Raw genomic sequence first — 22,865 nt, 5'->3', positions numbered from 1 at the left:
CCAATGGACATGGCTCTCTCCGCACATCATTATTGCAACCATCCTATAAGAGAAACCATTCTGAGAGAAAACAACTGACTGAAGATCACCCACTCAGCATGGAGAAAGACCTTGATCTCCAAAGTCCCAGTCCAACACTGCAACCAAAAATGATGCTTAGTTTCTTTAATTTGTGGAGGAGGAAAGGGAAGGGGGAGATCTCACCAGGCTTGAAGTCTCACAGCTCATCTCTTTTCTAGATTGAAAAATATTGGCAGTAAAAGAAACAAACTGGGATCACGACAGACTTCATTTCCAGCTGTTCCGACTGTCAGGCATCCTTTGGGTTGCCACTCTCAAAATCAAGGACAGCAGTGAATCCTTATGGATCACCACTCAAATACATTCCACTGCATTTATTTGGGTAGTGATCCATAAGGACGATTGCTGTTCAGCTGAACGGCTCCAACTTTGACTCTAGTTAAAATTAAGGTCCTTCTTTTATTAAAAAAAGGAAAGGCTTGGGAAAAAGTACAACATTCCTAGACATTCCACACTGCACCTTAACAGATGTGGCATCCCAGTTTGTGTGAGGACACGTTCACTGCTACAATCCACATATTGTTCTTAACTCTTGTTCATTGTAGTGCAATTAAGGATGGAAAGCGCTCCGGCTATGTTTCAACTTCAAAATGCATGGCAACATGTTTGTGGTTTTCTACCACAAACAGCCTCACATGCACTAACAATTGAGCAAGCAGATAACAGATCTGCTGAATTTCTAATCCTTGATGGACAATTATGAAAATCAGGGAAAGTAGGATCGCCTTGGTTCAGAATCAAACAGGTTTGGCAGCAGGGATGTGAAGCCATGGAGTTTGAATCTAGAGGGGCTTCCTACACACATGGTCCTCTTTACTCTTCATTCCCCTTTGTTCCTTCTCTCACCAGCAATGTCTCTTTTTGCAATCTTTTTCAACCACCAACAATAACATTGGTGGCACAATTTCAGTTGGAACAACTTACATAACATAATCCTATTTTCAAGCATGTGCAATTTGCATCTTCTTTGGAATACATTTGCATAAGTGAGCTGTATAACTTTGACTGCTAGCAAACAGTTCCATAGAAGGCCAGTTCGTGCTGTCAGATATTTAAAAAGCAATTTTTACACGCTGGCCTTTTGCCATGTCCAGTTCATAAACATTGGATTAGTAGGGCTGAGACTGGGAGGAATAAAGAGGAGATCAGGAGTCCTGTTCAAGCAGAAACATGCGTGGCCACTGGCAACAGGCACAAGGCCGTGCTAATTAGATTCTAAATATATATTTTTTGTTCAGTCATTCTTTGTGAATCTGTATGAAAGAAATATCTGTACGAAAACCTTTCTTTCTAACATTTTTTTCAAAAACACCCAAATATTTATGTTGAAATTATGGAACTAATATACTAGCATATCATTTCAGGGAGAAGTGTTTTAGAAAGAAAGAGCAGTCTTAATCCAGGGTTGGCATTGCCAGATTTCCAGGGACAAGGGGTCTGTACCCTTAAAAGTTGTACAGAAGTAAATGTCTGTCTATCTTATTCCCCCACTCTCTTTTTTCCAGATCTCAGCAAATTTGCTTTTGGGACTCCAAATTCTAGAATCTTCAGTCAGTATGGACTACTGACCAGAGATGATTCTGGGTCTTGAGTGTCCCCCCCAAATACCTGTTCCAAGCACTGATCTGGACAAACTAGAGCAGAGCTTTGCAAACTGTGTGTCACAACTTGTTAGTATGTCGGCTACAGTGTGTAGTTGTGTCACATGAATGTAACAAGAAACCTCTGCATCTATGTAGAAGAAGCAACACATTGTATATTTTTACAAATATAAATGAAAGGTTTTCATGAGATGTATGTGTCCATATCTCTTACAAGAGGTTGGTTTACCCTCCAGTTTGGTAGTAAAACTGAATTACTGTGTTGCAAAATGATGCATATCTAAAAAGTGTGTCACCAACATGACATGTTTGGACTCTGAACTAGAGGTTATAAAGGAAGGTGGGATTACCAACCTTGTCTGTCTCTATCATGAGTAACATTTGCAACAGAGAATCTGTGGGAGGAGTGCAACTTAATGGATCTGCTTGTCATTTTTCCTAGGAAGCAATTTTTGACACTGAATGTCTACATTGAGCAGAGAAGAACATGGGGTAGTGGCATAGATTTATAGGAGGGAAATGGTGATTGACAGAAAAATGAAATCCTCCCCCCCCCCCCATCACTACGTCCACATGATCCCTATCATTACAGCTAATATGGAGTTGGACGATGCAACTGCCATCATAATATCTACTTTGGATTTCTCTTCCTTGTGTAAAGAGTGCTTGCAACTCTGTTTTAGGGCACTTCCTTGTTGGAGAAGGTGAATATACAGGGTTAGTCAAAATGAATAGGCCAATAAGATATACAATTAATTTTCTTATTGGCCTATTCATTTTGACTAACCCTGTACTTCAAATGTTAGCACTTTGGGAAGAGAGATTTTGTGTCCCAATAAGCCGGTGAACAGAAAATGATTTGCAATAGACTGGATAAACTGAAGGAATAGAAATATCCAAGCTTATTTTAAATAGTTTTGGTGTTTTGCCTTGACATCTTTTCAATAACTTTAGGAATAACAACAATCATACGGCATTGCTGTTCCTGTAGCACTAAGCATTCTTGACTTGCTCCATTTACTGCTCAGGATCTATTACGGGGACATTTTTTCCTCTTAGTTAATATTCTAAATGGACTTTGGTCAAGATAATGTTTGCTGGAGTTTTATGAACTTTGCCATAGCGACAAGGGAGGCCAGAGTTGAAGGAAAATATTGTTAGGCTCTTGTGTTGAGTTTATGGGTTCAAGTAAAATTCAAGAACTGTAGCCAAAGGGCACCATAAACAAGCGGTTTACACTGGATTAATGTAGAAAAAGTGTCTACAAAATTAACATATCATCTCTGACAGGCACACGTGATGGTCAGTCACATGTACTTTATCCTAGGCTTCTTAAAAAGGAAACAGAATAGAGCTGTTGGTATTGTGTTCCTTCAAGTAGGTTCCAGCGTATGGTGACTTTAAGACAAGTCTTTGCATAATGTTTCAGAGGGGGTTTGTCTTTGCCTTTTTCTGAGAATCAAAGACTGTGATATGCCCAAAGCCATCCAGAGATTCAGAGCCTGGTGTCCAGACTCATAGTCCAACATCCATACTACTCAAAACAGAGCTACTGAGGCCTATATCTGAAGAGAAAACCAAATGTTGGGCAGCTCCATCCTTCCCCTTAAGGCAGTTTTTCTGCTAAAATTAAGACTCTTCCATATTTATCCAAGGAAAGAAGAGGTTTTATATTGGGATAAAAACTGGAATAAGTATTCTTGGGTGGTTGTAACAGAAGGGCAGTGCCTCTTACACTAGCTCCTTGATTCTACTCCCACTGTGCTAGTAAGTGGTACTATGTCTGTACTCTTTGTCTACAACTGTGTCTTTCCTTTCTCAAAACTTTTCTCATCTCCTTCTCCATCTTGCTTGCTAACTTTTCTGGAGACTGCCATCTATGGCTCATAGGACCAGTTCTTCACAGGCTACAACTTTAAGTAAAATGGCTGCTGGGCAAAGTACGCTTTTGACCCTGCATCAATCTGTGCAATTTTCACAGTCAAATCTATCTATACACATAATAAAAGTGAAAATGTGTATGTGGTGGAGGTGTCCACTTACACAGTCTTTTGCCTCCATGAACAGCTTTAACCCACAAGGCTGAAGAGCCAACAAAAGCCCTCACTCAAAAGCACATTGCAAGTTATAGTGAGCACCATGAACATGTAGCCCAACCCCTGCCAATGTCCTCCTCGAACACCATACTGACCCAGGGAATGCTTTCATTTGGATATAATTTCATCCTAGATGTTCTGTATTTCCTTCAGAATGAATATTCCTGGGTTCCTTACTGTGGAATTTGCATGACCACACCCACTGCCTCTCCCTTAACCCTTTCCTACCCTTTCCTATGGCACACAGCAAACAGGAATTGATCACTAACTGAACAAGAGTTTTGGGAAGAATTCACCAAGATTTATAGGAGTTGTAGTTCACCTACATCCAGAGAGCACTGTAAACCCAACCAATGATGGGTCTGGACCAAACTTGTCATGGGTGATGGGACTCACTTCCTGAGACCACTGCGCCCCCACGAATGATGGACCTGGACCAAACTTGGCACATAGATCCCACATGCCCCACTATATGTCCTGGTGCAGTTTGGGTGATGATGGACCACAGACAATGGGATTTGCAGTACATATTACCTAATACCCAAAACAAACAATGCCTTTTTCAAATAGCTCGGGGATCGCCGTGTCCCCAAGCTAGTCTGGTAATAAACAAAGAAAGAACACTACACACAAACACACCAGCAAACAACTAGCTATGGCTGAAACATGCTCTTTTGAAGAACCCACAACATTCAGTCATGGTGTGCACGCTTTAAATAATGCAGTGCAAACACTTGCAGCAGTACAATGTTTGAAGCATTCATCATCATCTCACCTGTGGGGTTTCTGGTGGAAGTATTTGCTGAGGCATTGGAGAAAGAGATGCATTTAAACCCAAGGGATGCTTTTCTTGTCTGAAACCCACAGAGTCTGGGTCTGTTCTGTACAGATCCAAGCAGGTGCCTCAAACAAACAGCCATAAAAGGCAAACCTTGGTAAGCCATGAAATGAAAACTGGGCCGGATACAGCCAGGCAAACAGATTAGAGGTGTGGATTCAATTTTTACAATAAGAAATGACTTTTATAGAGAGCCAGTGGGTCAGCCGCTTGTATAAACTCTGGTTTAAAGAGCCTGTTCTCAGTGGCAGGTTTTCCTCCTCCCCCGCCACACCTCCTCCATTATTTAGAGAAAGTGGTACTGTTATGATGTCTGCCTGAAGTTTTTATTTCTGACCAGAAGAGAACGGCTTCTGTGGATTAAATATAATGACTGTCTTTGGATGTAAGAATCAATGCTGATTCATTGTTATGGAAAAGAGTTGCAATGAAACAGTAGGCTTACTGGTTCATTCCATCCTGTCTCTTCCTTCAGCATGACCCCAAGGAGGAGATTATGGACCTCTATAACTGTTTTTATTAACCATAGTTTATTGTTGTGTACAAATCTGAGACTATGGTTACTATTCAATATGATTGAAGAAAAACAAGGCACTTCCATGACTCAAAGATTATAGACAGTTTGTTCTAATAGGCCAGCGTTTCTCAACCTGGGGGTCAGGACACCTGGGGCAGGGGTCGTAAGGGGGCTTCAGAGGGGTCACCAAAGAACATCAGAAAACACATATTTCTGATGGTCTTAGAAATCCCTTTTGGCAGAGAAGGCTGAAGATTCATTTGCCTGTCCTTATCTTCCTTTTTGGAAACAGATGGCAAATCCTCCCACCAAAAGTCCTCCTCCGCTTTGATTGGCCTGTGTGGGAAGTTTGGCCCAATTCTATCGTTGGTGGGGTTCAGAATGCTCTTTCATTGTAGGTGAACTATAAATCCCAGCAACGACAACTCCCAAATGTCAAGGTCTATTTTCCCCAAACTCCACCAGTGTTCACATTTGAGCATATTGAGTATTTGTCCCAAGTTTGGTCAAGATCCATCATTGTTTGATTCTACAGTGCTTTCTGGATGTAGGTGAACTACAACTCTAAAGTCAAGGTCAATGTCCACCAAACCTCTCCAGTATTTTCTGTTGGTCATGGGAGTTCTGTGTGCCAAGTTTGATTTAATTCCATTGTTGGTGGAGATCAGAATGCTCTTTGATTGTAGGTTAACTATAAATCCCAGCAATTATAACTCCTAAATGACAAAATCAATCCCCCACAACCCCACCAGTATTCAGATTTGGGTGTATTGGGTATTATGAATGAACATACATCCAGCATATCATATATTTTCATTATGTTTTGGAACAGTAGCAAAATTAGTTATGAAGAAGCAACAAAATATGTTATGGTTGGGTGTTACCACAACATGAGGAATTGTAGGAACTGTATTAAGGAGTCATGGTGGTAGGAAGGTTGAGAAACACTGAAATAGGCCATAAGATTAACTACTAGAATATCCTTGCTTCGACGTAACAATAACTTATAGTTAATCAAAAACAAAATGTGGAAGCTTCCAGTTTCCTGATGGATGCATTTAACAGAGAGGGAAATACAAGCATTAGAGACCAAGCAGGTCATTCTTGTAATGATAACACGTAGTTTAGCAATGTGGTCAAGCCTGTATGAATGCTGCTGACAAATAGCTGGATAATTAATCATGTGCCTATTGCTTAGCCTAAAACTATGCCAAGTAATCAGCCATGTACTGTGAAGTGGAAAACTCTCCTGACAACGAGACTGGATGGACTGCCTTCTACAGGGAGTGATTTAGAAAGCTCTTTTTGTCAATATATTCAAAGAGGAATAAAACAACAAGAGAAAAGTCAGTATTTCTTGTTATACCAAGAGGAAGACAGCAAATTGTGTTATGTGTTTGGAAAGTGCCTTTCTGCACAGCATTCAATATGATTAAGTTAATGCCGATCAAGTTCCAAAACACTGGCTCCAATCCAGCTCTTCCCGTGACTCATGGCTCAGGGTTGCCAGGTTTCCTGTAAAGCAACATGGAGCAGCCTCCTCCTATTTACTAAGGCAGGGCAGTGCTGGATGGTATACACAAGGCAGTCATGTATACATAAGCTACCTCAAGTCTTGCGAGATGAGAGCTTCTTGTCAGATCTCGTGGTTCCCATGAGATTCCGAATAGGCATTTCATAATATCATACCAGCCATTACAACAGTGGTTTTGAACCCTTTTTTAAAAAACCAGGGACCACTTGACCAGGGACCACTTTGATCAGGGACTACTCTCCAACCAGGCATGTAGCCAGGGGGGGGGGGGGCTCGGGGGGCTTCAGCCCCCCCCCGAAATTCTCATGGTGGTTCGCGAAAAGGCCTTACTGGTGCATTATTTAAACTGTGATGTTTATTAATATCATGATTTGATCACCATTCTCAATATATCCCATATGTATGGGGGTATTGGGGTAATGATACAAAAGGTTTGCTAGGCTAGACCCTCTTTCACTCAGACTCAGCCCCCCCCCGAAACTCAGCCCCCCCCCGAAACCCCCCCTGAAAATTTTTTAGCCCCCCCCCCCCCCGAAACGGAATCCTGGCTACGGGCCTGTCTCCAACATTAGTACAAATCAATTTTTGGTCAACTTTAGATTTGATTTGGTTATTTGGGGTACTGATTTAGAAAATTGCATTGGTTAGACTACATCAGCTCTAGTTTCTGATACAGAATATATGTCATCCAGTAGTCGTCACCTGCTCGCGCACAGAAAACCATATTCCATAAGCCTCAGCACTATAAGAGGGTTTCGCGAGACCAGTCACTCTTGTTATGATGATGAGGCCATGGACCATATTTTAGTTCTTGCAGGCCACTGGTGGTCCATGGACCACAGGTTGGGAACCACTTCATTACAATGTTAAAGGGTCATGTGGCTGCTCTTCCAGCATCTTCCAAAGAGGAGAAACAGGAGTACCATGCTAGCTGCAATTTCCACAGATGGACCTCTGACTGTTGTGTACTCAGAGGTTCGTCTGCTAGGAACACATTTTAGCAAACACTCTCAAAAATTGAAGATTTAGGTCTTCCTGTACAGTTCTGATATGGAACCAGACTCTATCCTCCCAAATAAGTGATGTCCAAACAGGATACCTGGGAACCCTGTCATTGCCTGAAAGGAACAGAATGGAATCTGTATCTACATTTGCACATATCAGAACAAATGTATTGTTTTGCTAAGAAAGGTTTAGTTAAATTAGGCTCAGATAAAAGAGAGATTCATACAGCAAGAACTCTGTCCTTCAACTAATGTGTCCCCAAGAAAATCAGCAGAAAGCATAGCTCAAAATGTACATCTTTGAAAAATGCACATAGTGTACTTCAGACGATAGGAAAATAAATACAAAATGTGTCCATGAAGAAAACCCATGGTAAAATGTGTTATGTTGTGAAAAATGCATACCAAAATATGTACATGACATTCATATAGAAATCCCTCCCTTAAACCAAATCAAAAAGGATGGGAAGAACATGGAAGTTGGGATTCAGAAAACACAGCTAAATCAAAATGGAAAAAATTGCATGTCCCTAGCCATAACAAGGAGTTTCCCACACAACTTTTGATTTCCAAATGATGCAGAGTTCATCTACAATCACTCCTTTAGATGTTGTCATATAAAGCTATGGAAGAGTAATTTGTTACAGGGTCTTCATTTGGGGTATGGCGTCATATCCCTTGTTCCATAATCTGGCTACGTCTTCAAGTAGTACCTTCTCAAGACAAGCAACATTCAGCACCCAACCCCCTCCCCATGAATTGATTTTCACTCTTGTTTAAAACAAGCAGTGTAATCAACAATTCAGTTGGAGATCCTATCTTGCATTGCATTTAGTCATACTAAGAAAATGTTATTTCTAGATGGAAACAGCTCACAACAACATAACTATGGACGAACTTTGTACTTGGCCCAGCTCTTGATTAGATAATATGATCTCTTCAGTAGGTCAGAATGGTTGAAATCTGTTTTGGGATCTGATATAAAGCCTGAACAAACATTACCAGATTGTAATATTCAGAGTGTGCTTAGGATGTTTAGGGAGTCTGAACTCAAATTATTCTTATATTCAAGTATGAAAGGATCTCAGCATCCATAAGCTTTAGCAGTGGTTTTCAACCTGTGGGTCCCCAGGTGTTTTGGCCTACAACTCCCAGAAATCCCAGGCAGTTTACCAGATGTTAGGTTTTCTGGGAACTGAAGGCCAAAACATCTGGGGACCCACAGGTTGAGAACCAGTGCTTTAGAGGAATGGTGGGCAAAGTGAGTCTCTTGAATTAAATGTAGCTCCTAGTTTTTACAGCCATTCACTTGTCTGCCTCCAGATTTCCTAGACTGCCCCTTTTTTAGTTCTTGCAGGCCACTGCAAATATACTACTACTACTACTACTACTACTACTACTAACAACAACAACAACAACAACAACTTTATTTTTGTACCCTGCCTCTATCTCCCCGAAGTGACTTGGGGCAGCTCACATGGGGACAAACCCGAACACAACATAGTTAAAATAGAACACAACAGATTTCATAAAAACAGTTTCAGCAATATAAAAACAACCGCACATAGTACAATATATAGCAGACATTTAACAACCATCAGTGGTCTGAGTAGTGCATAGTTCTGAACTCAGGAAGCAAGCTGGCAATCACTTGCTAAAGAACAGGGCTCTGGATAAAATGCTGAGGCAGATAACAGAGTAATAAACTGAGGATAAAGTAAGAGAGCTCTATGCCTTTAATTAGGGAATAGTGATAATGTGTTGGCTTTGGAACAAAGTGGGGGTCAAAATTATTTGGGGAGCTGTCTAATCAAAGGCACAGCAGAAAATCCATGTTTTTAGTTCTTTACGAATGGTGGACTGGGACTGGCAATTCACCATTTCAGTAGGTTGCAGAGTTCACTTGCACTTTAAAAATGCTTGTTTTTCAGACCCAGAAGCAGATTCTCAATCACTTCTGGTTGGGTTTTCCCCTCCTTTAAGTGGCATTTTTGACAGCTTCTGTAGGGCTCCATGGGCAGAAAATTGGCTCCTGGACCTGCTGTAGTTGCCAATCCCTATGTTAACTGGGTATTCCAGTGTGGGCCTGAAAAGAGGGACTTTCCTTGCACCGGAGCAATGCAGTCCTCCTGTCCCCAATCATATATGTCTATGCAAAAATGGACATTCTAAAACACACACACAAATTAAAAAGACTTCTGGTACCAAGCATTTCGGATAATGAATACTCAACCTGGAATGGCACCATGGAATCTATAAAAGGTACATTTGCACATATTACACATTAAAATAGTGTCACCATGAATTTCTGATTTCCTATATCAAAAATAAAGTCTTAGAAAGAGCCATTTGAGGTCAACATTTGACATAGAATCATAGGATCATAGAATAATAGAGTTGGAAGAGATCTCATGGGCCTTCTAGTCCAACCCCCTGCCAAGAAGCAGGAAAATTCCATTCAAAGCACCCCAAAAGATGGCCATCCAGCCTCTGTTTAAAAGCCTCCAAAGAAGGAGCCTCCACCACATAAACATTCACATTCCAGCTCTTTTTATTGATTTAACAAATGAATGTTGTTAATGTAAAAGTTACTAAACTTTATTCTGAGTTGTCTGATACTGATAAATATTTATTCTCCCTAACGTGCTATTATTCTCACATCTTGACTGCTGCTGTGTGCCAGCTGTTTACTGTTCCCCATATGCTGTAAAACATTGCAAAATATTGTCATAAGTCATTTTTTAGAAGTTGACTTTTCAGCGTGCCAGCTGTCAGACACTGTACACAACTGATTTTATTTCCAATGTAATTTTAAGAATATCAAATTTAGCTATTCTGGGGTATTCTTCTTCTATAGGGAGAAGGATATTTGCCACTAGAATGAAGATCTTTGAGGATTACCAATAACTTTCTACAAGATCCTCAGATGGGCTTATACTAACTTTTTAAAAACATTGTACCACACGTTAAATTTACCTCCAGCTTTGCTGACATTAAACAGTGACTTTTCTTCTTTACTTTGGTCCTTTTCCTACCAAGGAATCTTTGCATTTCTTTCCAGGCTGGGTTGAAATCAGAACAATTCCTGGATTTGTGGTGTGTTTCCAAAGTTCAATGCAGAGCCTTGTTTGTTCTAGCAGTCCTAGGTGTCACCTGAAAACTATATGACATTTAATACATCCCAATCTCTTTAAGATTATGCCTACGCTGCCACTTTATAATATACCTGGAGAGGCATGTCCTATAATACAAAATAGGACATCCTCCCTTATTATCTGAATGCATTCCAATTGCATGCTATTAACTCCAACATACCTTTGCTAGTGATTTCTTGTAAACAGGGCTGGTAGTCTGGGTGATTGTGGGCAAATCATATTGTCTTGGTCTCAGAGAAAGACAAAGGAAAAACCCCTTGATATATTAATCTTAGGTTTGTCATAAGTCAGAAACCACTTGAAGGCCCACGGCAACAACGGAGTCTCTGGTGATCTTACCAAGTGGTTGAGAAAGCCTCTCTTAATCATAGTCAAACACTTTTGTTCAACTAGGTGAAAGTGACAATAGGAAAAGGAATCTGGGTTTGCGACATTGGGTTTCCCGGCTTGATTTTTGGTTTTACTGGCATTCTAATATTATTGTTAAATGAATTTATTGGCTGATTTGTATGAAGTTTTAAGATGTTTTTACTGTTTTACTGTTTTCATTGTATTCTTACTTACATACTTACTTACTTACCTCCTTACTTACTAGCGATCACTCGTTGGCCGAGTAGGATAGTCTTCCTACTCGTATAGTATTCTTATGATGTATATGTTGTAGGCATCATTGAACCAAAGTGCTGTTCCAGCAGTCACCAGCCAACCCCTTTTCAATGCCAGAGATACAGCTTAATGGTGTAACATTAGAAAATGTTGACCATTTCTGCTACCTTGGCAGCCACCTCTCTATCAAAGTCAACATCGACACTGAAATACAACACTGCCTGAGCTCTGCGAGTGCAGCATTTTTCCAAATGAAGCAGACAGTGTTTGAGGACCGGGACATCCGTAGGGATACCAAGGTGCTTGTTTATAAAGCTATTGTCCTCCCAACCCTGCTATATGCCTGCAAAACATGGACTGTCTACAGACGTCACATGCATGCAACTCCTGGAACGATTCCATCAGCGCTGCCTCTGGAAAATCCTGCATATCTCTTGGGAAGACAGGCGGACAAACGTCAGCGTGCTGGAAGAAGCAAAGACCACCAGCATTGAAGTGATGGTCCTCTGCCATCAACTCTGCTGGACCGGCCACGTTGTTCGGATGCCCGACCACCGTCTCCCAAAGCAGTTGCTCTACTCTGAACTCAAGAACGGAAAATGGAATGTTGGTGGACAGAAAAAGAGATTTAAAGATGAGCTCAAAGCCAACCTTAAAAACTCTGGCATAGACACTGAGAACTGGGAAGCCCTGGCCCTTGAGCGCTCCAGCTGGAGGTCAGCTGTGGCCAGCCGTGCTGCAGAATTCAAAGAGGCACAAATGGAGGGTGAAAGAGAGAAATGTGCCAAGAGGAAGGCGCATCAAGCCAACCCCGACAGAGACCACCTTCCACCTGGAAACCAATGCCCTCACTGTGGGAGAAGATGCAGGTCAAGAATAGAGCTCCACAGTCACCTACAGACTCACAAGAATTCTGATCCTGGAAGACTATTCTACTTGGCCAATGAGGGATCGCCTAAGAAGAAGAAGATGCCTATGTGAGGCCACCCTGAGTCTCCCTTGTGGGGAGAAGGGCGGGATAGAAGTGTATGCAATAAATAAATAAATTTATTAAGAAAGGTAGTTTCACAGACCTTGCGTCCGATATCCAGCAGGCTTTTAATGCAGTAAGCTCACAGTCTTGGTCTCATCAGCTTCATCCATAATCTTGCATCACCATGGTGGCGATTTAATACTAGGAACAACGTTTGCAGATCCATGAGAATTTATAATTTGTACTCCCTTTAATCTTGGGAGAACCTTCCTCCGGTTCAAACTTAGTTTGGTCTAATGTGAGTCTCGTAAAGCATCTCTTTCTGCAGCAATTCGCTCGCAGGAACTGGCTTCAGTCTGCCATTCCAGCCTAGAAATCATGCCATGATATTTCTGATTATTATGTATGATTGTGAAAACTGGACAGTGATTAAAGTAAGTGATTAACTTACTTGAAATGTAATGCTGGAGGGGAATTCTATGGACACCATGGACTGCCAAAAAGACAAGTTAAGCTTGAACAATCTCTAGGAGCAAAAATGACTAAACGGGACTATTGTACTTAAAGATATCACAAGGCATGGTAAAGGTAAAGGTTTCCCCTTGACATTAAGTCTAGTCATGTCCGACTCTCGGGGGTGGTGCTCATCTCCATTTCTAAGCAGAAGAGCTGGTGTTGTCTATAGACACCTCCAAGGTCATGTGGCCAGCATGACTGCATGAAGCGCCGTTACCTTCCTGCCGGAGCGGGAGCTATTGATCTACTCACATTTGCATGTTTTCGAACTGCCAGGTTGGCAGAAGCTGGGGCTAACAGCGGGAGCTCGCCCTGCTCCCGGATTTGAACCATTGACCTTTTGATCAGCAAGATAAGACTTGCTAGTAAAAGAAGATAGTGACTGATAAAGCAGAAGACAAAAGAAAAATAAATTATGGATGGTTTGATTCAATAAAGGAAGCCACAGCCATGAGTTTTCAAGACTTGAACAGGCTTGTCAACAATTGAGGCTTTTGGAGGTCTCTTCCATAGGGTCATCCAAGTTGAAGCCAAACTGGACAGAAAATAATAAGGATTTTAATACACTGGCCTTTTAAGCAGTTGTGTTAAGTTCCCAGGTGGTTGGAAATGCTCGAAAGATGGAGACCTCTCCCTAGAAGTGTATTATGAAACTCACACAGGGAATGCAAGTAACATCTAGCCTTATTTATGAATTGTGCAACTGTTAGTGAATAGCTTTGAAACACCTTACACAAGCAGAGTAAAAATCTTGGATTGATTGTTGCACAAACATCAAAACAAGTTTACAAGATAAGATAAAAGCTTTTTTCTAATTTTAAGATGCTACTGCACACAACTCCAAGGACTGTGTTATCTGAATACTTTTGTCATTATCTCTGTGGTTTTAGCTATTTTAAAGTTGCCTTCTCAAGTCAATGTATCATGAAAGTCAGGTTTTGAACCATGATTGTGTTTCAGGTTGAGCATCCCTTATTGGAAATTTGAAAATCCCAAGTCCTCCAAAAGCCAAAATTGTCCAAAGGTGACTGAGATAGCGACACCTTTTTTTACTGATGGTTCAATGTACTCAAATTTAATTTCATGAACAAAGTACCTTAAAAAGCCAAATAGGAAGGCTATAGAACTAGTCTGAAAAGCATACCTTCCAATTGTGCAGGAATCCCAGTTTGCCTTTGATCGTTGCCTATTTGTTTCCTTGGGGCACATCCAGACAGCCCCCTTATTGCAGTAACTCCACAATAAAGAAGGGGCTGTCCAGATGATGTCCTGGACAATCCCGAATTAATTTGCTACAAACCAGGAATTTATTCCATGCCTTCTTGGAAGGCACGGGATAAATCCACTATTTCAGCCCAGCCCAGACACCATTCCCACAGTTTTTTTGGACTAAATTGGTCCAGAAAACTGTGGGATACCCACCCCCTCCCCCAAATAATAATAATAATAATAATAATAATTATTATTATTATTATTATTATTAAACTTTATTTATGCCCCTACCATCTCCCCAAGGGACTCGGTGCGGCTTACATGAGGCCGAGCCCACAATACATCAATACAAACAATAACAACAACAGTAAAACAGATTAAATAAACCTCATAACAAAAAAAAGCAATATACAATGACAATAATACAACACACAATTAAAATCTATGGCTGGGCCAAATGTAATTAAAGTTAAAAATAATGCTAGGCATGAATAAGGTAGGAGAGATGGGGCATTAGTGGGAGGGTACAACAATCTTAAATCAATGTAAAGTGCATTTGGAGGGTACAATGTTGAGAATTCATCCCAAACCTCTTTGAAAAGTAAAGAAAAGTTACCTGGCCTCCAGTACAGTGTTGGAACAGCTCTCCCGATGTGTAGAAATGATGATTTTCCTCCCCCCGCTCTCCTGGCGTGTCATTTCTATGCGCCAGGAGAGCTGCTGCAACACTATACTGGAGGCTGGTTAAGTTTTCTTTACTTTTCAAAAGTCTTTGGGGGCTTTGGAGGAGGCTCTCCAGATGTTCTACTGGGCGAGTCCCAGCAGAACATCTGGACACCCACCCCAGAAAGTGCCCGCTTTCTGGGGTGGATGTAGACAGGCCCCTAGGAACATCCACATTTTTAAAACACAAATGATCCTGGGATAAAGGGCCGTGTGGAACCACCCTGGGATTTCTCTAGAACAAGCAGAAATCCACAGGCAACATCTCCACAACTATACTGTGAAACCTCAATATTTAAGAGCACACTAAAGAGATAAAAAAAAAAAGCTAAGCATGCCATATAGGATGTACTTTTAGTTATTATTTTAGGGGGAGAGGGGAGTCATTCCTTCTATTTGAAAGATTACCATGCATGCATTAGCAAGCCAAATTGAATAAAGTCACATTTCTGTGAGTATCTCGAGTTTTACCTCAGGTTCATCCACTTGTAGGAACAAGCCCTGCTGATGGGAAACGCTGCCAAAAGTACAAATTACATAAACTGATGGGGGGGGGGGGGGAGAGAGAGAAGAGAAAAACATCTTTCCTGTTAATCTCTTTTGATTATATGGGTAAGATTAAGTGCCTGCTGTAAAAATATTTGGCCAGGAAGTTCAGAATAAGAGAGAGGCTTTCCATGCACCCCTCCTCATTTCAATGTATTTGACAACAATATTTGAGATCCCAACCAGGAAGGTTCTCTTCTCCTCTCCATTGTAAATATCTCCTCTACAAAATCCAGATTGATAACATAGCTGTCTTAAATTAGGACAAGCTTCTCATAAGTACAAACTTTGAGAGATCCTTTCTCAAGGAATTTAAAAAGCCAAAAAAATAAAGTGACTGGAAGTCTACACACTCACTTGAGAAATCAATGAGGCTTACTTTTGAGTAGATATGTGTATCTACTCCAGTGCTCTAGGTTTTCTGTTTATCTTTCTGCTTTGTACCTTTTCTTACATATGGCTAACTCAAAAACAACTCTGTATCACAACTCTAGCAATGCAGAGTTTTATGTTTGCACTAGCCCTTGTCCTGCCCAACTAGTCTCAAATCTGCACATGCCCACTTTTTGGAAATTGGTTGTTTGTTGTGTGGTTCATGTTTATGATGTTTTATATTTTACTAGCTGTACTCGCCATTCGTTGCTGTAGCAAATTTTCCCTCCCTCTTTCTCTCCTTTCTTTCTCTCCATCCTTCCCTCCCTCTTTCCTTCCTTCCTTCCCTTCTCCACCTTTTTTTCTTCTCGTCTCTCCTTCTTTCTCTACCTCTTTCTTTCCCTCCCGTCCCTTTTTTCTTTCTCTCCTTTCTTCCTTCTCTCCCTTCTCTACCTATTCTTGGACTGTAACTCCTAGCAGTCCTCCTGATTGATCTACCTACTACATACTATCTAATCTATATATCTTATCTATGGATTGCTGGGAGTTGTAGTCCAGGAATAAGAAATATGTACATATTGGTATGCTCTCAAAGAAATCCAAGGAGAAGCAAGCTTGCAACTTGGAAGCAATGCATTTGGAGCATCCTCCTCCCCTAAAGGGCCTGGTCTAGGGGATGCTGAGAGCTGTCATTTTTGCACATGTGCTGTATTGTCATTTAGCTTTTTGGGGTTTTAAAGTCCTTTCTGCTGTTGTTTGGGAGGGGTTTATGAGTGATGGTCACTTGTTGGTCTGTTAGTGGTGTAGTGTTCTGTTCAAATTTCGTGTCAATTCATCCAGTGGTTTTTGGGTTATGTTAACCCCACAAACAAACATTACATTTTATATACATTTTACTGTTTCTAATATAGTTGATTGTTATATGTTTTTAATTGTGTTACTCTGTAACCTTTGTTTATATTGGGCTTGGTCTCCATGTAAGCCGTCCCGAGTCCCTTGGGAGAATAAAGTTGTTGTTGTTGTTGTTGTTGTTGTTATGCAGAATTTGCAAAAAGTAGACAGCAGTTTCCAAAATCTCCTACTGGGTATGGTGGCTGGAGGCCTATGGCAAGTTGCCATCTAAAAAGTAGCTTTTCCCAATGCAGGTGTACTAGTTTCATGTGCTCACCTGCAGTTCCACATCTTTTCCCTCTGGGTTGCAACTGTGTATCTTCCTAATTAGGACAGGTAGTCTCAAAGTTACAAACAATGTAGGTTCTATACATTTGTTCTTGAGTTGAATTTGTATGAGGATGCCTGCCATAGATGCAGGAGAAGCGTCAGGAGAGAATGCTTGAGGAACATGGCCATACAGCTCAAAAAACTTACAACAATCCAGCAATTCTGGTCATGAAAGCCTTCGACAATACATAGTCATGAGATCAACAAAAGCATTTCTTGTGTCCTTTGATGTATTTATGGATTGCGTGATTAAGTATGAAATACTCATCAGCTGTACTTTTCCTCTTTCCTATTCAGGAAATGAGCCTAGCAATAATGTGTAGATGGCCATTGCAGATCATATGCCAGAGACAACACATAGCTTATTTTGATAATATTTTTTCATTGGAGAGTGTTTCTCTGAAGCCTAACCAACCTTTTAGCTAAAAAGGCTTGCAGAGTAGTTATATGTAGGTAATACAACGTTCCTACTAACACATTCAATTTAAATAAGATACAACACACAAGACAAAAGCATGGGCCAGGAGGAGAACTGGAAATTAAAGTAGTTCAAGCATTCAACTGCTAATCACGACATGCTTTTGACATCACACTTTCAATTTTTTTCCTTGGCTTGTCAAGGAAACATAAGTACTTGTGGTTGTCATATGCTGTCAAATCAGCTCAACTTGGTGGTGACCTTAGAAGTGAAAGGGTCTAAGAAGATTAAAACTTGAAAGGGCAGCTATGAAGGACATCAAGTGTAAAAGATATATCATTAAACACCCAAGTCAGCATCATTCACTCTATAAAATATCCAGTTTTTATGTAATGTAGGTCCTTCATATCCATGGACTGAAGATATTTATTTAAAAAATCAAAAAACAAGAGTTATCATGGGAAATAGCTATCTCTACTGACACTTTGTCATCAATACTTGTTTCCATGACAACCCAAATTTTTCAAAATCCAGTTGTCACAGGGACGGAAGGTCTGGTGAAATCTTCTGAACTGGAGAACAGATAGCAAAACAAACACCACAGGGATGTTAATCCTATCCAAAACAAACATTTAAAAATGTAACTGTTCTGACGTACATATGAATTCAACTTCAGAACAAACTTACAGACTCTATCTTGTTCATAACCTGGGGGATTTGAGCATCTATGAGCATCTAATGCAGTGTTTCTCAACCTGGGAGTTGGGATCCCTGTGGGGGTCACAAGGGAGTGTCAGAGGGGTCACCAAAGACCATCAGAAAACACAGTACTTTCTGTTGGTCATGAAGGTTCTGTGCAGGACGTTTGGCCAAATTCTATCCTGGGGGTGGGGGGTGGGGGTGGGGAGTGGTGGTGGTGGTTCAGAATGCTCTTTGATTGTAGGTGAACTATAAATCCCAGCAACTACAACTCCCAAATGTCAAGGTCTATTTTCCCCAAACTCAACCAGTGTTCATATTGGGGCATATTGAGTATTCATGCCAAGTTTGGTTCAGATCAATCATTGTTTGAATCCACAGTGCTCTTTGGATGTAGGTGAACTACAACTCCAAAACTCAAGGTCAATGCCCACCAAACCCTTCCTCTATTTTCTGTTGGTCATGGGAGTTCTGCGTGTCAAGTTTGGTTCAATTTCAGTGTTGATGGAGTTCAGAATGCTCTTTGATTGTAGGTGAACTATAAATCCCAGCAACTACAACTCCTAAATGACAAAATCAACCCCCCACCCCAACCCCACTAGTATTCAAATTTGGGCATATTGGGTAATTGTGTCAAATTTGGTCCAGTGTATAAAAATGCATCCTTCATATCAGATATTTACATGACAATTCATAACAGTAGCAAAATCACAGCTATGAAGTAGCAACAAAAATGATTTTATGGTTGGGGGTCACCACATCATGAGGAACTGTATTAAGGGGTCACAGAATTAAGAAGGTTGAGAACCACTGATTTAGCATTTATGGATTTGGTAATCAAACCACAGCAAATAGCAAGGGTCCAGTATATGCTTGTGAAAACTGGAGCGTGAAGAACACTAGTAGGTAAAAAATCAACTAATTTGAAATGTGGTACTGCAGGAGAATTATACAGGTAGCATGGATATAAAAAAGATAAATCAGTGATCCTAGGGCATATTAATTCTGAATTTTCCCTACAGGCTAAACATTTTCCCTAGAGGCTATCAATGTTGAGATAATACTTACTTACTTACTTACTTAGGCGATCCCTCGTTGGACGAGTAAGATGGTCTTCCATCATGGGTTTCCTTGTGGGTCCGTAGGTGGCTGTGGAGCCCTATTCTTGCTCTGCATCTTCTTCCGCAGTGAGGGCATTGGTTTCCAGGTGGAAGGCGGTCCCGGTCGGGGTTGGCTTGACGCGCCTTCCTCCTGGCACGTTTCTCTCTTTCACCCTCCACTCGTGCCTCCTCGAATTCTGCAGCACTGCTGGTCACAGCTGACCTCCAGCTGGAGCGCTCGAGGGCCAGGGCCTCCCAGTTCTCAGTGTCTATGCCAGAGTTTTTAAGGTTGGCTTTGAGCCCATCTTTAAATCTCTTTTCCTGTCCACCAACATTCCGTTTTCCGTTCTTGAGTTCGGAGTAGAGCAACTGCTTTGGGAGACGGTGGTCAGGCATCCGGACAACGTGGCCGGCCCAGCGGAGTTGATGTTGGAGGACCATCGCTTCAATGCTGGTGGTCTTTGCTTCTTCCAGCACGCTGACGTTTGTCCGCTTGTCTTCCCAGGAGATTTGCAGGATTTTCCGGAGGCAGCGCTGATGGAATCGTTCCAGGAGCTGCATGTGGCGTCTGTAGACAGTCCACGTCTCACAGGCATAGAGCAGGGTTGGGAGGACAATAGCTTTATAGACAAGCACCTTAGTATCCCTACGGATGTCCCGGTCCTCAAACACTCTCTGCTTCATTCGGGAAAATGCTGCACTTGCAGAGCTCAGGCGGTGTTGTATTTCGGCGTCGATGTTGACTTTGGTGGAGAGGTGGCTGCCAAGGTAGCGGAAATGGTCGACATTTTCTAATGTTACACCATTAAGCTGTATCTCTGGCACTGGAGAGGGGGCGGCTGGTGACTGCTGGAACAGCACTTTGGTTTTCTCGATGTTCAGTGACAGGCCAAGCTTTGTGTATGCTTCTGCAAAGGTGTTGAGAGTGGCTTGTAGATCTTCTTCTGTATGCGCACAGACGACATTGTCATCAGCATACTGGAGTTCTATAACAGATGTTGTTGTGACCTTGGTTTTGGCTTTCAGTCTGCTGAGGTTAAACAGCTTGCCATCTGTCCGATAGATGATTTCCACTCCGGTGGGAAGCTTCCCGTCAACAAGGTGAAGTATCATAGCGATGAAGATGGAGAATAGAGTTGGGGCAATAACACATCCCTGTTTGACACCCGATTCCACCTTAAATGGGTCACTTTGGGAGCCACTGCTGTCCAAGACTGTTGCCATCATGTCATCATGGAGGAGCCGCAGGATGTTCACGAATTTGCTTGGGCACCCGATTTTTTGGAGGATGGTCCAGAGAGCGCTGCGATTCACTGTGTCGAATGCCTTTGCAAGGTCTATGAATGCCATGTACAGAGGTTGATTTTGTTCTCTGCATTTTTCTTGGAGCTGTCGTGCAGTGAAGATCATGTCCACAGTTCCTCTGGAGGGGCGGAAGCCGTTCTGGGATTCTGGGAGGGTGTCTTCTGAGAGGGGCAGAAGGCGGTTTGCAAGGATTCTTGCGAGGATTTTTCCAGCAGAGGTTAGAAGGGAGATACCTCGATAGTTTCCGCAGTCTGTTCTTTCTCCTTTTTTGAAGAGGGTGATGATGGTGGCATCCTTGAAGTCTGCTGGGATTTTCTCGGTCACCCACACTTTTTCTATGAGCTGGTGGAGTTGGTGTGTCAGCGCAGGTCCTCCCTCTTTAAAGATTTCAGCAGGGATCCCATCCGGTCCGCTGGCTTTGTTGTTCTTTTGTTGGCTGATGGCATTGCTGACTTCTTCCAAACTAGGCAGTGCTGCAAGCTCATCCCTGGTTTGTTGTTGCGGGATTTGTGAGAGGACCTCTTCGGCCACACTGGAGCTGCGGTTTAGGAGGCTTTGGTAGTGTTCTTTCCAACGTAGTGCAATTGACTTTTGGTCCTTCAGGAGTTTGGTTCCGTCTGATGAGCGTAGAGGCTGTATGCCATGGTTTCTTGGTCCATAGATGACCTTTGTGGCTTTGAAAAATCCTTGAGCATTATGGGTATCTGCCAGGTGTTGGATTTCTTCAGCCTTCTTTGTCCACCAGATGTTCTTGAGTTCTCTTGTCCTTCTTTGGACCTCAGCTTTTGCACTGGCGTAGATCTTTTTCTTAGCAGCACAGTTGATGTCTCTCTGCCATGCTTGGAAGGCTTTCCTTTTCTTGTCGATTAGCTGTTGGATTTCGATGTCATTTAATATAAGTCACTGGAATAGTCAACAATGCTTCATAAAGGTGAAGACAACAAAAAAGAAAGAACGTACTACTGAAGAAGTTACTCAATCAAGGAAACCACAGACTTGAACCTGCAAGACCAGAGTTTGGCTGTTGATTACTAAGGCTCCTTGGAAGGTGTTAGTTGTATTATAGTGATTCTAAATTCTAAAATGTATGGGTACAATGGTTACTCCAACATAGATACAATTATTGCAATTTTAGTATGTTTTTGACATAAACTTCCTTTTGTTTGCAAAATATTTTTGACAGGCACTTCAGTAAATTCCAGACAGAAAGATGGATTAGAATTCATGTAAACAAGCAAATGGGAAACATAGCAATCATGGAGGATGTTTATCTAGGACACTGATTGTGATCTTTCTCTCAGTCTATCCTGAGTTCTTGCTCCATGCCTGAAGGCATGCCATGTCTTAGGTTTATGGCAACAGATAACTAGCAATAGATTTATGAAGCAGCTTCATAATCCACTGACAGGAAACAGAAGGCAAGGAAATAGCCAACCTAGTCTAGTACATGCAAAAAAATGAGCATCAATAACCTCACTATAATTGATCGTCACTGTGGGAAGATTCCTATGAAAATTAGACAGAGGTATCCAGAAATGTAGCTGTTCCTCCCCAAAATTGCAACAAGTTTTCTCAGATGAAACAGAGCTCAGAATTTACTTAATCCAGTCTCTGCTTAATGAAGCTCAGTGTTGACCACTCGTCTATCTCATTGGACATTAATCCTTAACACAGTTCAAACTACATTATTGGGCAGTGTAGATTCAGCTCTATTTTGATTAAATTCGTATGATCAAATTCAAGCTTCCTCCCAGACTAAAGGGCAGCCTAAAGCCATACAATGCCCAAGAATCTAACCAGATTAGAGACGTTCTTTTAGGATGGTTATATTTTATATACAGGTTATATTGACAGCTCATAGCCATGTTGATTCTGCCCTTTGCTGATTCCCACTTTGGAAAATACCAATGAGCCCTTGGTATGTGCTGAGGTTTGGTTCCAGGAATCCTTATAGATACCAAAATCCATGGTACAATGCCATAGGAAAATAGTGTTTCTTATACAAAATGGCAAAAACAAAGTTTGGTTTTTTTTGGGGATTTTGTTTTTTTTTAAAAAAAAAGTTCTAACGGTGGATGTTAGGATCTGTTGATGCAGAATCCATGGTTATGGAGGCCCAATGTAATTTACAATATTCTTCTTTTGGTATTTGTTTTGTTAGTAGGCTAGTTCACTCTTCTAACAAAACAAATATGGCTTTATATGTTATTTTGATGTGAATTGTTCCAAGGAAAAATTCTGTACAGTCATTTATCAACCATTTATTGTGGTAATAAAGAATAAGAAAGGTTTTTTAAATCAGGAAGGTATGGTTGGTTGAATCTCTTGGGTGCAGAATCTGTGAATAT

At 41.3% G+C, this 22,865-nt stretch overlaps 1 protein-coding gene across 6 annotated transcripts in view; it reads right to left on the bottom strand.

Annotated features, from left to right (window-relative positions):
• Positions 1-22,865, bottom strand: part of PRLR (prolactin receptor) — a 173,422-nt gene that overhangs the window by 38,605 nt on the left and 111,952 nt on the right. Inside the window, exon 1 of one of the 6 annotated variants that reach the window (XM_060761386.2) lies at positions 205-227. The exons of the other annotated variants lie outside the window; for them this stretch is intronic. The gene's annotated coding sequence lies outside the window, so the exon portion shown is untranslated. Of the gene's footprint in view, positions 1-204; positions 228-22,865 lie in introns of those variants that run through there. 6 annotated transcript variants of the gene reach the window in all.

This window comes from Anolis sagrei, chromosome 2 (genome assembly GCF_037176765.1).
Source record: "Anolis sagrei isolate rAnoSag1 chromosome 2, rAnoSag1.mat, whole genome shotgun sequence".
In the NCBI taxonomy this organism is placed as follows: Eukaryota; Metazoa; Chordata; class Lepidosauria; order Squamata; family Dactyloidae; genus Anolis; species Anolis sagrei.
Note: the sequence above shows the minus strand (reverse complement) of the source record. Positions and strands in the feature narration are given on the sequence as shown.